Genomic DNA, 8,200 nt, shown 5'->3' on the forward strand with positions numbered 1-8,200 from the left:
TTTTTTTTTTATTTAAGACTTTATATTGATTGGTTGTTGTAGGGGGTTTTAAATTTGTCTTTCTTGCCGGCGCTTGCGCATTATGGAAAACTCATGTTTACAAATATTCTTAGCAACATGTTTAGCAACATTTTTGAAGAAATGTCTTGTTAAGTGTGCTTATACAGTGGGACAGATTGAAGAAAAACGTAAAAACAAAAACGGTAAGAGGCACCATCGATAAAAAAACGCATTTTTCATAGTTTTTATAATCTTTTTTGATTTACTTTGTCGAAGAGTATTGCGTAGCTTCCAAAGGATATCTACTTCATACACCACTAATTTCTTTTTAACCCTGGAAGAGGAAAATATTTAGGCGACTTCTAACAGCTAGTGCCTAAATGCAAACTGCATCGTCGATAAACCCCCACAAAAGGGCAACATTAGGGTGTTAGACTATTCGCATTTTTTCCAAACCCGGTTTTCAAGATATTCGAAAAATTACAATTAAAACAAAAAGGTTTCTAATTTTGAAATAAGGAAAAAACGGATAAACCGCTTTTATTTTACATGCTTATGTTGGTATTAAGTCATGACCAAAAATTACAATAAAACTATTAACAGCAAAGATTGCTTTTATTTACCAAACTGTTCATTCCCAAATAACCTAGGATTAATTTTAATTTTTTCAGGTTTTCCCTAAATTGGAAAAAGCCTTGAAAACTTCGAAAAACTTATAACTTTTATTGAGAGCTCAAAATTTGAAATGAAAAGTAAACCGGTTTGTTCTATAAAAAATCGGTTTATTCGATATTCGAAAAATGAATATTTCAAAAATACCGCCTATAGATATTCAAAAAAGCCAGTAGAAACCGGTCAATTACCCTAGATATTCGTTGAAAGATTTTTGAGAAACAAAGAATTTATCATTAGTGGGCGGGGCTGCGTTTATTTTCCTTTTTTAGCCAAGTTTCTTACTTAATGAGTACTTTATACATATATAAATATTTTGCAATTTCGCTCCAGGGTATGCCGAAATATCGGAGTTTTAGCTTATAAAAAAATGCCGTCTTTTCATAAATACTGTTACATGAGAATTGATTGGTTATTTAATGATACGATGTTTAATATGAACAAACCAATGATAATATGTATTTAATAAATCGTTATATTCGTTTTTGTTCTTTAAAATTTAAGGTTTTTGCGTTCTACAAAATTGGTAACCGGTACTAAACAATCGGATTTTTCGAAATTGATAGATGGTACAAAAAACGAATTAAATTTTGGAAATTGCCATACTAAAAAATGGCCACTTGGCTTTTATCAAAATTTGTAGTCGGTACTAGAAACTCGAATTTCGCAAAATTGGTAACCGGTACAAAAAACCCGATCCGAGGAGTAATGTTTCAACAAATTGAGACCATTTCTTGTATATTTCTACATTTGCTCATTTGTGCGTCAGTTTCAATAGTGTTTAATTAATTTAAAGTATTCCCGCTCAAATTGAGAGATAGAACATTTTATTACTTTGATGAAACTATTTTTCTGAACGGCATGGTACGTTTTTTATTCTGGCCGGAATTTTTTCCAGGTACACCTAAAAATAAATTGTTTAAATGATTGATAAACAGATTGACTGAGCTAATTGTCCAAAACCCACAATTTCTACAAAAATTACTCATTGGAGATACAAAAAATTAAAAAAAAAAATATCGATCCTTCCGAGACAAATACCATAGCTGAAAATATAAATTAGTTTAAGTTGGTAGCCTCTAAAGAAGACACAACTGGGCTCAAACCCTTTGAGATGTCGTTGAAGGACTATTTTAAAAATTCTCCTAAATTCTTTACATATGCAACACCAATCACATCCCTTTTCGATTTCCATTTAAAACTCAAGTCTCAACGTTCCCTAATGTTGCTGCATAGCAACTTTTCATACAACCCGTCGACAACCCAGTCTGTAGGCAACAAATGTTGTTGACGTGAATATTGCTCTCGCTCTCTCTCACTATGGCAACAAGCAAAACCAAACATCCAACTCCACTATGTCGTAGCTCTCCTTGGCCAACAATGGTCTTGGCCATACTTGTGCTGCAGCATTTGTTGCATGTGCCAGCGAGAATGTTGTATGTGGCACGCGCGGCATGTTGCAACATAGCTTTTTTCAAGGTATTTAACCAGCATTTGTATCAACACGTTTGCTATTCCTCTGATTAGATGTATGTATGTATGTACATATGTATGTATGTATGTATGTAAGCAAGCAATATGCGGCGCTTTGCCATTGCAACGCGTGAAACAAGTTGCCCTGCCAAGCCCCCAGCCACCTTACAGCATCTGCACGCACACGTTTGCACATGCATACTAAATAGTACTAGTACTCTACTACACCAACAACAACAAACAAATAAAGCCGGCTTTGGCTGCTGCTGGGCGCTCTGGGTTGTGGTTATTGTGGTTGTTGTTTTTTGGCGCTTTTGTTTTCATTTCATCTTCTGTGCGAAAATTTTCAATGTTTACGCGAAACCATTTGCGAAACTTGCATTCAGTCTTCGTTTGCTGAGTGTTGCGGGTGGTTCGGTTTGACTGCGCGCTACGCGAAGTGAGCTAACAATATCTACTACTTATTTACAAATAGTAGTAGATAAGTAAGTGAAAAATCTTCAGTGAATGAGTTTGGAGCTCTTGAATTGCTCTACTGACGTGTTTCGTCTTTTTGGCCGTGTCTTGTGGCGCGCAATTGCATAATACATACTCCTACATACATACATACATACATAAATAGAGGTGTTTGGGTGTATGCCTGCAAAGCGCCACTGTACGTTCAAGTGTTTGTCTCGCAGCAAGTGCTAGTGGTGTTAGTGAACCAACCGAACCGTTAGAGTAGCGGAAGTGAAAATTATTACAATTTCTTCCCCAAAATTTAATTGTGTATGCGCCACATGTCTCTGTCTCTGCCTATGTGTGGGTGTTCGTGTTAATGAGTGGTTGCTGCTTTTCGTGCACGGAAATACAATTGATTATTATAATTAGTACGAAACACGGGAGAGTGTCATATTTCGAACAAATCAAACTGAAATTGTTATCGTTAATGGAGTGTATAGCAATTAAAATAAAATTAATGTTTGTTAAGTTGTAATTTAATGCATATAAAATTTAAATGCAGAATAATTGACATCAGTGGAGATATTGTGGAAGTTGTGGGAAAATATTCAAGTGAGCCGCTTCGAGGAATACTGAGGTAAGTTTTACGAAATCTTGGAAATTCGTAATTAATTTATTGTATTATACTATTTTTTAAGTATTTCAAATAAAGACAGTTTTACCTTTCAAAAAAAAAATTCCGAAAAATTATGGAAAACTTAAGAGTATTAAATTTTATAGCGATTTTCTCGTATTTGGGGAAGTAGAGGCATTATAGTCGATCTTAATCTAAAACTTATTTGAAAATCGAAATTTTATGGAATTTTTCTTAAATGAAGTAAAAGAAAATTTGAAAGCGCTGAGCCGTTACTTCAACGGCAGGCCATCGTGTACTTTTCTGACATTGAAAAACGTTTCATGTCAAAATGTCAGGCAAAAGAAGGCACTAAAAAAGACAAAAACCGAAAAATAATCAAAATATTCATTTATTTTAGAAATGTTCATTTTACAAGTAAAAAGAGAAAAACTATGAACTAGTTTCACTATATGAAAAATTTATACTATGAATCTTTGACTATTTTCTCTTTCCTAGTTTTTAACTCGTTTTAGAGCGACTGGTAATAAGAAATCGATACGATGGCGATATTGCCGGCAATAAATTTGTTGCTGAGGGCGACAAGCTTTCTTATTTCCGGCAACTAAAAGTCAAAGCTTTAAAAAGGTTTTTCTACATTTTCATTCGGGAGCTTTATTTTGCGACTTTTTTTTTCACTTCCACCTCGAAATTTTGTGAGAAATACCTAAATAAAAATTCCCTGAAAATGCAAAGATTTTCAAAGTGCTACAGCTCAGGGGCATTTTATGGTAGTTGAACAACAATTTATATAATTTAGTTCCATAATCCATGAAAATTCCACACTACCTCAACTTTTTTTGTTAGGTATTTCCTACAAAATTTCGAGGTGGAAGCAAAAGAAAATAGTCACTAAAAAACACATCCTAATTTACATAACAATTAAATTACCCTTTATTCAGTAAAAAAAATACAACTGTTGGTAGTTGGAGGTTTTAAGATATGCGCTGGCGTGACGTTACAAAAAACAGAAGTGGATTTTGACATGGGTCACAAAATTGCAAAACTCTGCAAATTGGGCAAGACTATTTGTAGAAAATATTTGTAGTAATATTATAAGCCTTTAAATGTAAGAATCTTTTATGCTTTTCGTTTAATCAGTTGAACTCTGTGACGTGACGTTACCAGACGTTACGTTACTAAAATTTCCGTTGAAAATATATTTTTTTAACGAATTGTTGACCCGAAGAAAAAATGCATTTTATGTCGAATATACTTTTTATTCTGACATCAGCTAGGGGCTTCCATTTTTTGCAAATCTATGTTCTACTACGTTTCAACTAAACATGCTAAATTTGAAACATATCAGTGCATTAATACGGCTTTTCTAAATATCTCGACTCTAGCGCCACCTAGCTAAATAATTTTTGGCAAACATTTTCTGCATAAATGTACAGTATATATTATAACAAGAAGCCAAATTGGCTCATAAATAAATTAGATATTTAAATTATATTTATTTCTTTCGCGGTAGGCTTTCCCCTCGAAACACCCATATATACGTACTCGAAATTATAAAAAAAATTAAATAAAAACACTTTTACGTTGGTGGCATGAAGTTTATGCCTGAGACGACTCCTAGTAAAATTTTCCGAAGAATAATTTTCTAGAATATATCAATCCTCTAACGAACTTCCAAATTCGCTTTTTGCGGGATTTATTGAAGTAAGGGTCAAAACGAATTTTTACAAGTGGGAGCTAATGGGTTAAAATGTTCTACGAAAATATTTTCCATGAAATTCTACTACATATGTCTTAACCTTTAATTTCACTCAGACATCTATTTTAATCATTTTTTCCACTTTTTTGAAAATTACTTAGGCCGGGACATGAAAATTTTAGTAGGCCATAAAATAAAAATACGAGCTAACTTTTGCAAATCCATCGAGTGTTTTATTAGTGAAACAGTGTTGCCACAAAATCTTTTTCATTTTTTACCAAAATTACCGGAAACTGTTACCACATTCAACAAAAAACTACCAAACTTATTTTATGTGTAGAACTGTAGAAACATACATATGTCTGTACTTATATCCGAAGACACCAAGCTTTTCAGGTAATCAGTGCTCCATTCACCTAAAATTTTTACGAAAGCTTGTTGAATTTTTTTAAATATTGAACAAAGTTTGAATTTACACGAGTTCTGTTAAAGAAAGGACTATATATTTTTTTTTAATAACCAAAATTAAATCACAAAAAAAAAATATGTTAAAACTTGTCAAGATATTGTGCGGCTATAATTTTTCGACCACTGCGGCTTTAATTTAATCTTTTTTGGCATAAATTCTGAAAATAAAGTTATCATTTTCAAACTTGGTACATATGTTCCTCATGCTATTAGCACGTTATGGTAAAACTTCTAGGCCGATCAGATATCCCGTACGCCCCGCCTTCCTCTCTCCCCATATATAACGTTGCTTTTGAACGATAACCTTTTTCAAAACTTTTTTAAAACTTGCTTAAACCCCTTTAGTCTGGCACCCATATTCTGATACATATTTCAATTACCTAATTAAACATTTCAAGTTAAATTTACTTTTTTCAACATGTGGCAACCCTACTAAATATAGTTCTAAATAAAGCCTTTCAAACGTATTTCGATTGATACCAATCTCCTTCAAACACCTCAAAAATAGTTTAAATATTCAATCAAAGATTTCTTAGCACTCTTTCGTTTCGACTTTTCAAACAGGTGGCCACCCTTACGAAAAAATAAAAATTTATTGTTCATCTATGGGCTCTGCTCTTGACAGGTAAGGTAGTAATTTTTAAAAAGGTGGCAACCCCACTAAAAAAAATAAAAGCTTATTGCATATCCGGGGACCGTATTCTTTCACTTTGTACCTCATTTTTTCAAATCTGTTATTTGGAAATTTTCTTAGTTGACATATGTAGTTTTATAAAAATAACTGATATCAACAATATATTGCTATACAAATCTTGAATTTATGATAAACAAAAGTCCAATTTCGGCCAGTGGGCACTGTATGTAAACAAGTGGCCGAAAATATATCAAAAACTCAACGCTTGAAGGAAAGCCTTCGTTTCACACATAGACAGAGTGAAGTCCATCGTACAGTTCCATAAGTAACGTAACTCTTCTTCTTACCGTTTTTCTGACAGACTGTTTGGTAGCCTTTAGGTGTGTTTTTGGTTAGTGTGTTTGTGTATTTTGAATAAATTGTAATAGAAATGGAAGAAATTGTAAAAGATAACAACAGATGCCAAAAAAACAGGTGATCTCAGCTGTATGCATTTTTTGGCAATCAGCTGATAGTGTTTTACTTAGAAAACTGTACGATGGTGAAGCCCCCCCACTGAATGCCGTAGTTGCAAAGCTGATGAACTCAGAGGGAATAGTACGAACACCCAAAGCCTTCGGGGAAACGATACGGTAGATATATGTAGCAATAGCCGCTTTCAAGCAGTTTGTTTTAAAGATCATACCGTTCTAGTAAGCAAGGAACGCCTTGTGAAACTTTCAGGAATACCTGCTGTTTCTATAAGGGAAACGCTTACGTGCCACTTCCTAATGTGGAATCAGAACCTGTCTTGACCTATGTGATATGTAGGACCGAATCGAAAAAGTTACCAAATTGAAAAATAAATTACCAAACTTGATAAATAAAGAAAAAAATTACCAATTTTGGTTAAAAATTACCAAAGCCGCAACGCTGTACTGGATATGTATACTTCCAGAAAATATTAGCAAAGTCCGGGCTGCTTTCGGCTGTGGCAAAGTGTTATCAAAAATATCTGGAATTGTAACGGTCGTTTTCAACAAGGTAAAAAAGGTAAGGCTGTTCGAAAAAAGCATGCAAACGGATTTCTTCCAAAAGAAATTTTTTATATATCCTTGCCTTAATATAGAAAGGCCCTATCTCACATCGTCGCTGAAATGCACAAAGCCGTAACTAACTAAAATCTTTTATTGCATAAAACGATTTGGGGCCACATAATGTGATCAAATGCATCATAATCAATTAAAACGTAAATTTTCGATTTTTAGTTAGTTACGGCTTTTTGTATATCAGCGACGATGTCAGATAGGGCCTTTCTATATTAAGGTAGCGATATTTTATTATATAGATCTTATAGATTTTTAGAAAGAACCCACTGTGGTCCAAAGTTATCCGTTAACATACATACATAAAAAAATATTCCTATGAATAGATAATCTTCCTACCTTTTTTGAAGTCGATTCAAAAAAACACATAAAATTTATTACAGTATTTTATCTGAGCACAAATCGACTGCTGAGTGGAAGATCGACCTATCTCGACAGCCAGTTCGAAAACGCCCAGCAAATTTTCAATACATTTTGAAGTGTGATAGGGCATTTTTGAATCGAATTCTGAAATAGGGCGTTCTTCAACAAAATTCTGAAATAGGGCGTCAGTGAAAAGTTTTTTGAGATAGGGCGTTTTCGAACTGGCTGCCGAGATAGGTCGATCTTCCACTCAGCAGTCGAAATGATGTTAAAAAGAAAGTTTGTGTGAGTTAAGAAATATGGCACAATTTACCGGTCTTTCAAATTCCACTCCATTCCACATCAGCTTTTTAATCAGAATCTTTTGCAGGAGTATTTATTTAGTGATTTTTTGTATTAATGTAAACTTTTTTATGACCAGTTTAATGTTTTTTTTGCCTAAGCTCGATTACCAAAAAAATATATACATATATCCTACTTAATTCGATAGTGAATATTCTTGATTTTTTGTTCCAGCTGTTAAATTGCACCAGAAAAGTGTCCGGCCGTGGGTGGAGTCATCTTTTAAAAAGGCGACTTCAACTATTTACTCTATAGTCAACATGTTGTATTCTTATACCAAAATGTTGATTTTCCTTTGTATTTTTGGAGCACCCTAGTGTTCATATATGTTTTTCTATTAATGCAGTATTTCCTGAATATTTTCTGTCGAGGTTTTATTTGTCATTTTT

General features: G+C 33.5%; 1 protein-coding gene across 1 annotated transcript in view; it reads left to right on the forward strand.

Moving 5' to 3' along the window:
* Window positions 1–8,200, forward strand: part of LOC118747178 (WD repeat-containing protein 78) — a 73,257-nt gene that overhangs the window by 62,410 nt on the left and 2,647 nt on the right. The window lies entirely within an intron of this gene.

The sequence above is a fragment of the Rhagoletis pomonella genome, unplaced genomic scaffold, assembly GCF_013731165.1.
Source record: "Rhagoletis pomonella isolate Grant_MI unplaced genomic scaffold, Rhpom_1.0 Rhpom_scaffold_00011, whole genome shotgun sequence".
NCBI lineage: Eukaryota > Metazoa > Arthropoda > Insecta > Diptera > Tephritidae > Rhagoletis > Rhagoletis pomonella.